General features: G+C 50.8%; 1 long non-coding RNA gene across 2 annotated transcripts in view; it reads right to left on the bottom strand.

Moving 5' to 3' along the window:
- LOC147468970 (uncharacterized) overlaps nt 1–7,500 on the bottom strand; it is a 16,682-nt gene that overhangs the window by 433 nt on the left and 8,749 nt on the right. The gene's annotated exons all lie outside the window — the stretch shown is intronic.

Here is a 7,500-nt window from a genome sequence, read left to right as displayed (position 1 = left end):
ATAATATGCAAAAAACAAACAAACAAACAAATAATAAAAAAAAACAATAATTAGCTAATGCCCAATATTCACTTCAAACAACAGCCTTGCCAAACGCAACACAACAAAAGAACAACAGAGTTCAAACAACACAGGCCTTGTCACAAATACAATCAACTGGTCAACAACAACACAACACAGCATATGTCAAAATGATGTCAATATATGATGCCAACGCACTCGACCAAACAAACCCACCAATGCACTCGCTACTCTAAAACTGGACAACTCGGTCCCCAATTCTGTCTTCCCAAAAAAGTGCGTCCTGCGGCAGTGGACAAGTGCTGCAAGGACCCCCCCCCCCCCACCTCACCCTAACCACACCCTACCCTACCCGAAGACCCTCCGACCGCCTCGAGAAATACCGTTCATTTAATCGCCATGCACGGCGCTGATAATCCATTGCCATTCGCAGTCCACTGCAACACTGCGCCCTCCTTCAATTGAGCGTCCTAGTGTCACCCCCGGCGGAAGAAAGACGTTTTCTCAGAGAACAATAAGGGTCCAAGACTGTCACACATTTAGCTCGACTCCCTTGCATATCCTCCCCCACCACCCCCACACCAACACCACCACTTTACCCTTGTTCCTCCACCATACTCCTCCCGCACTGTTACACACACACACACACACACACATACACACTCGCACTCACACTCACACACACACACACACACACACGCGCACACACACACACACACACACACACACACACACATACACATACACATACACATACACATACACATACACATACACACACACATACACATACACACACACACACACACACACACACACACACACACACACACACACACATACAAACACACACTTGCGCTGATCCGTTGCCACAATGACCCTCATCACACCCTCGCCTCGCCTCGCCTCACTCCCTCCCTCACTCCCTCCGCCCCTCCGCCCCTCCGTCCCTCACACTCCCGTTACGCCACGCTGATCACACTCGGCAACGTCTCAACCCTCGACCCACAAGCAGACCCATCCCTCGTGCACAACAAAAGGTCTGCGGGATCTCACTGCTTCTACCCAAGAGTCCACAGACGCACCGGGACAGTCCTGTCTACTACACCAAATGGGGCCGAATAGGAAAGACTTGATGCGACAAACAAGGAAACAAAGAGGAAAACCAACCAACCAACCAACCAACAAACAAACAAAACAATCCAAGGACGACCTGTAGTCCCAAATCAAAGAGGAAAACAAAACAAAGATCCAAGGACGACCCGTAGTCCCAAAGCGTAGAGGAAAATAAACAAACAAAACAAAAATCTAAGGACGCCCCGTACTACTAAAGCGAATCTACTATTGCCCCGTACTACTAAAGCGAATCTACTATTGCCCCGTACTACTAAAGCGAATCTACTATTGCCCCGTACTACTAAAGCGAATCTACTATTACACTCCTAACAACTGCCGTGGCGCTCTCGGAATATCGCGGACATTGTGGCAGGTGGCGACAGAACCCGCAGGTGTTGCAGTCCACGTGTAGCCTGCTTAGTGTAGGATCTTACAGGATTTTGGGGGACTGTGTGCGTAATAAGTCTATCTATCTATATATATATATATCTCTCTCTTCAGTTTTGCGTGCGTGCGTCGTGCGATAAAATGTGTGTTAACAGTGTGTGTGAGAGAGAGAGAGAGAGAGAGAGAGAGAGAGAGAGAGAGAGAGAGAGAGAGAGAGAGAGAGAGAGAGAGAGAGAGAGAGAGAGAGAGAGAGAGAGAGAGAGAAAGAGAGAGAGAGCAGGAAACAAGAGATATAAGAACGTAGTTACAATGTAGAAACCAGCAAGACTAGGAGAAAGAGGGGGGGAAGGGGGAGAAAAAGGGAGGATGAGAGTGAGGCAGAGAGGGAAAGTGAGATGGAAAGAGGAGGTGAGGTGGAGAGGGGGGGGGGGGGTGAAGGAAAGCAGGGGGGAAGAGGTGTGGGGGAGAGGAGAAAGGTGGGCGATGAAGAGGAGTGAGCGAGGAGAAGAAGAGCGATGAAGAGAGAGAGAGATGCGCGAGAGAGAGAGAGGAAGAGAGCGAGAGAGACGGAGAGAGAATGAGAAGAGATGAGAGAGAGAGAAGAGTAGAGAGAGATTGAGAGAGAGGTGGAGAGAGAGAGAGAGAGAGAGAGAGAGAGAGAGAGAGAGAGAGAGAGAAGCACTGATTGGTGGCGTCAGAGAGCTTGGTTCATGCACAAAACACCCCTGCGTGTCGCGGCAAATTACTTTTAATTGGTCTTAGATTGGAGGAGACGCAAGGCCAGCGAGCGAGAGCCTCTTTAAAGAAGAGGGAAAAGGGAGGGGGGAGGGGGGGGGGTGCATGCGAGCGCTGCATAACTGATTCGCGCTTTCGGACTCCCTAGAACGCCGAGCGGCGCCCCTCTACACAAGCCGCTACACAGCGCCTTCAAGCCCCCCTCGCCCGCCCGCCCGCCCTCCAAATCCAATGCGGGCAAACAGCCAGACGGAGATGAAAAAAAAAAAAACGGCGGGGGCTGCCGTTTCCTCCCCCACGGGAGACCGTCCACGGACGGCTGGGTCCGGGAGCGAGATTCGGAGTAAGGGGACTCGTGTGTGGAGGGGAGAGGGAGGAGGAAGGAGGGAGGGAGAGAGAGAGGGAGAGAGGGAGAGAGGGAGGGAGGGAGGGAGGGAGGGAAGGGGAGAGGGAGAGGGAGAGGGGAGAGGGGTGAGGGAGAGGGGGAGAGAGAGAGAGAGAGAGAGAGAGAGAGAGAGAGAGAGAGAGAGAGAGAGAGAGAGAGAGAGAGGAGAAGAGAGAACAGAGATAGAGAGAGAGAAAGAGAAAGAGTGAGAGAAATAGATAAGAGAAGAGAGGATGAAGAAAGAGAGAGAGAGAGAAAGAGAGAGAGAGAGAAAGAGAGAGAGAAAGAAAGAAAGAAAGAGAGAGAGAGAGGACTTCCATCTCCCTGTCACCGCTAAATCATGCTAACCCTCCATCCAAACGATATACAGCACCGGTATCCCAAAGTAGACAAAAAAAAAAAAAAAAAAGAGGAGGAGGAGGAACACACAGTCAAGGAAGAATACATTCACACCAGTACGTGTTGGCAGGAGCAAGGGAGCCAACACATTATAAGTTCCAGCTGCAGGGGGGGGGGGGGGGGGGGGGGGTTTGGCAAGTCGGGTTACCCAACAGATGTCTCGCTGCCACCAACCAACAAGTGGCTGTCAGCCTCGCAACGCCACGCGGGGCCGTGCGCTCGCCCAGAAACCTAACCCTTTCATTCAAAAAGAAACGTTTCTCGCCATGCGCCGCGTTCAGGAGATTGATTGATAACACGAAAGGCCTAATCCACGTGCATTTCCTTGCAACAAACGACGATGGCAACGACGGCAGAAATGCAATGCCCACCGTTTCGTGACTGCCCTCTTGCGTGAACAAAAAAAAAACAAAAAAACAAAAAGGACGCATTTGGAGGGATGACCTTTATGCCACTGTAGATTGCGTTAATTATAAAATGTTTCTTCAATCCCACTAGTTATGCCAACCACGCTGCCCTGTGGCCTTCAAACTCTCGCGTGTATGTGGGTGAGGGAGAGGGAGAGGCAGGGGGAGAAGGAGAGCGAGAGAAAGAGATGAACAAATAGATAGATAGATAGATAGATAGATAGATAGATAGATAGAAAGAGAGAGAGGGAGAGAGGGAGAGAGAGAGAGAGAGAGAGAGAGAGAGAGGAAGAGAGGAGAAAGAGGGGAAGAGAGAGAAGAGAGCGACAAGAAGAGAGATGGAGGAGAGAGAAGGAGAGAGGAGGAGAGAGAGAGAGGGGGGAGAGATAGAAGGAAAGAGAGATAAGAGAAGGAGAAAGAGGAGTAGTTAGACGAACATACGTTATGCAAAGATCTTGCTGACGATATTCGCATTACGTGAGATCACACTTCCTCTACACAGAAGGGATAATTTGCAAACAAACAAACAGACAAAAAAAATAATAATAATTAGCTAATGCCCAATATTCACTTCAAACAACAGCCTTGCCAAACGCAATGTCAATGCCAACGCACTCCGACCAAACAAACCCACCCAATGCACTCGCAACTGCGTCCCCATTCTGCTTCCCAAGTGCGTCTGCGGCAGTGGACAAGTGCTGCAAGGACCCCCCCCCCCCCACCCTACCCGAAGACCCTCCGACCGCCTCGAGAAATACCGTTCATTTAATCGCCATGCACGGCGCTGATAATCCATTGCCATTCGCAGTCCACTGCAACACTGCGCCCTCCTTCAATTGAGCGTCCTAGTGTCACCCCCGGCGGAAGAAAGACGTTTTCTCAGAGAACAATAAGGGTCCAAGACTGTCACACATTTAGCTCGACTCCCTTGCATATCCTCCCCCACCACCCCCACACCAACACCACCACCACCACTTTACCCTTGTTCCTCCACCATACTCCTCCCGCACTGACACATACACATATATACATACACATACACACACACACACACACACACACACACACACTCACACACATACTCACACACATACTCACACACACACACACACACACACACACACACACACACACACACACACACACACACACATACAAACACACACTTGCGCTGATCCGTTGCCACAATGACCCTCATCACACCCTCGCCTCGCTCGCCTCACTCCCTCCCTCACTCCTCCGCCCCTCCGTCCTCGTCCCTACATCCCGTTACGACCACTCTGATCCCACTCGGCAAGTCTCAACCCTCGACCCACAAGCAGGACCCATCCCTCGTGCACAAAAAAAGGTTTCTTTTGCGGGATCTCACTGCTTTACCCAAGAGTCCACAGACGCACCGGGACAGTCCTGTCTACTACACCAAATGGGGCCGAATAGGAAAGACTTGATGCGACAAACAAGGAAACAAAGAGGAAAACCAACCAACCAACAAACAAACAAACAAAACAATCCAAGGACGACCTGTAGTCCCAAAGCAAAGAGGAAAACAAAACAAAGATCCAAGGACGACCCGTACTCCCAAAGCGTAGAGGAAAAGAAACAAACAAAACAAAAATCTAAGGACGCCCCGTACAACTAATGCGAATCTACTATTGCCCCGTACTACTAAAGCGAATCTACTATTGCCCCGTACTACTAAAGCGAATCTACTATTACACTCCAAACAACTGCCGTGGCGCTCTGCGAATATGGCGGACATTGTGGCAGGTGGCGACAGAACACGCAGGTGTTGCAGTCCACGTGTAGCCTGCTTAGTGTAGGATCTTTACAGGATTTTGGGGGACTGTGTGCGTGTGCGCGTGCGTGCGTGCGTGCGTGCGTGCGTGTGTGTGTGTGAGAGAGAGAGAGAGAGAGAGAGAGAGAGAGAGAGAGAGAGAGAGAGAGAGAGAGAGAGAGAGAGAGAGAGAGAGAGAGAGAGAGAGAGAGAGAGAGAGAGAGAGAGAGAGAGAGAGAGTGAGAGAGGAGAGCAGGAAACAAGAGATATAAGAACATAGTTACAATGTTGAAACCAGCAAGACTAGGAGAAAGAGGGGGGGAAGGGGGAGAAAAAGGGAGGATGAGAGTAAGACAGAGAGGGAAAGTGAGATGGAAAGAGGAGGTGGGGAGATGGGGAGGTGGAGAGGGGGAGTGAAGGAGGGAAGAGGGGGGGAGAGGGAAAGGTGGGGAGGGAGTGAGGGAGAGAAGGATGGAGCGATGAAGAGAGAGTGAGCGAGAGAAGAAGAGAAGGAGAGAGAGAGAGAGAGAGAGAGAGAGAGAGAGAGAGAGAGAGAGAGAGAGAGAGAGAGAGAGAGAGAGAGAGAGAGAGAGAGAGAGAGAGAGAGAGAGAGAGAGAGAGAGAGAGAGAGAGAGAGAAGCACTGATTGGTGGCGTCAGAGAGCTTGGTTCATGCACAAGATACCCCTGCGTGTCGCGGCAAATTACTTTTAATTGGCCTTAGATTGGAGGAGACGCAAGGCCAGCGAGCGAGAGCCTCTTTAAAGAAGAGGGAAAAGGGAGGGGGGAGGGGGGGGTGAATGCAATCGCTGCATAACTGATTCGCCCTTTCGGACCCCTAGATGCGCCCCTACAGCCGCTACAGCCCCGCCCGCCCGCCCGCCCTCCAAATCCAAGCGGCAACAGCCATACGGAGATGAAAAAAAAAGCGGCGCCGTTTCCCACGGGACGTCACGGCTGGGTCCGGGAGCGAGATTCGGAGTAAGGGGACTCGTGTGTGGAGCGGAGAGGGAGGAGGAAGGAGGGAGGAGGGAGGAGGGAGAGAGGGAGAGAGGGAGAGAGGGAGAGAGGGAGGGAGAGGGAGAGAGGGAGAAGGGAGAGGGGGGGGGGAGAGAGGGGAGTGAGGGAGAGGGGGAGAGAGAGAGTGAGACGAGAGAGAGAGAAGAGAGTCTGGGGAGAGAGAGAGAGAGAGAGAGAGAGAGAGAGAGAGAGAGAGAGAGAGAGAGAGAGAGAGAGAGAGAGAGAGAGGACTTCCATCTCCCTGTCACCGCTAAATCATGCTAACCCTCCATCCAAACGATATACAGCACCGGTATCCCAAAGTAGACAAAAAAAAAAAAAAAAAAAAAAAGGGAGGAACACACAGTCAAGGAAGAATACATTCACACCAGTACGTGTTGGCAGGAGCAAGGGAGCCAACACATTATAACTTCCAGCTGCGGTTGGCAAGTCGGGTTACCCAACAGATGTCTCGCTGCCACCAACCAACAAGTGGCTGTCAGCCTCGCAACGCCACGCGGGGCCGTGCGCTCGCCCAGAAACCTAACCCTTTCATTCAAAAAGAAACGTTTCTCGCCATGCGCCGCGTTCAGGAGATTGATTGATAACACGAAAGGCTTAATCCACGTGCATTTCCTTGCAACAAACGACGATGGCAACGACGGCAGAAATGCAATGCCCACCGTTTCGTGACTGCCCTCTTGCGTGAACAAAAAAAAACAACAACAAAAAAACAAAAAGGACGCATTTGGAGGGATGACCTTTATGCCACTGTAGATTGCGTTAATTATAAAATGTTTCTTCAATCCCACTAGTTATGCCAACCACGCTGCCCTGTGGCCTTCAAACTCTCGCGTGTATGTGGGTGAGGGAGAGGGAGAGGCAGGGGGAGAAGGAGAGCGAGAGAAAAAGAGATGGACAAATAGATAGATAGATAGAAAGAGAGAGAGACAGCGAGAGAGAGAGAGAGAGAGAGAGAGAGAGAGAGAGAGAGAGAGAGAGAGAGAGAGAGAGAGAGAGAGAGAGAGAGAGAGAGAGAGAGAGAGTAGAGAGGAAAGAAGAGAAAGGAAAGAGGTGGGAGAAAGGGAGAGGAGAAAATCTGGAGAGGGAAGAAGAAAAGTGGAGGGAGGGAAGGAAAGAGAGAAAGAGAGAGAGAGAGAAGAGTTAGAAAGAGAGAGACACAAGATTTAGAGATAGAGACACACAAGAGTTAGAGATAGATAGATAGATAGATAGATAGATAGATAGATAGACAGCGAGAGAGAGAGAGAAGAGTTA

This window comes from Penaeus japonicus, unplaced genomic scaffold, assembly GCF_977035675.1.
Source record: "Penaeus japonicus unplaced genomic scaffold, GWHDUDI00000001_assembly GWHDUDI00000025, whole genome shotgun sequence".
Classification (NCBI taxonomy): domain Eukaryota; kingdom Metazoa; phylum Arthropoda; class Malacostraca; order Decapoda; family Penaeidae; genus Penaeus; species Penaeus japonicus.
This window is presented reverse-complemented; position numbering and strand designations above follow the sequence as displayed.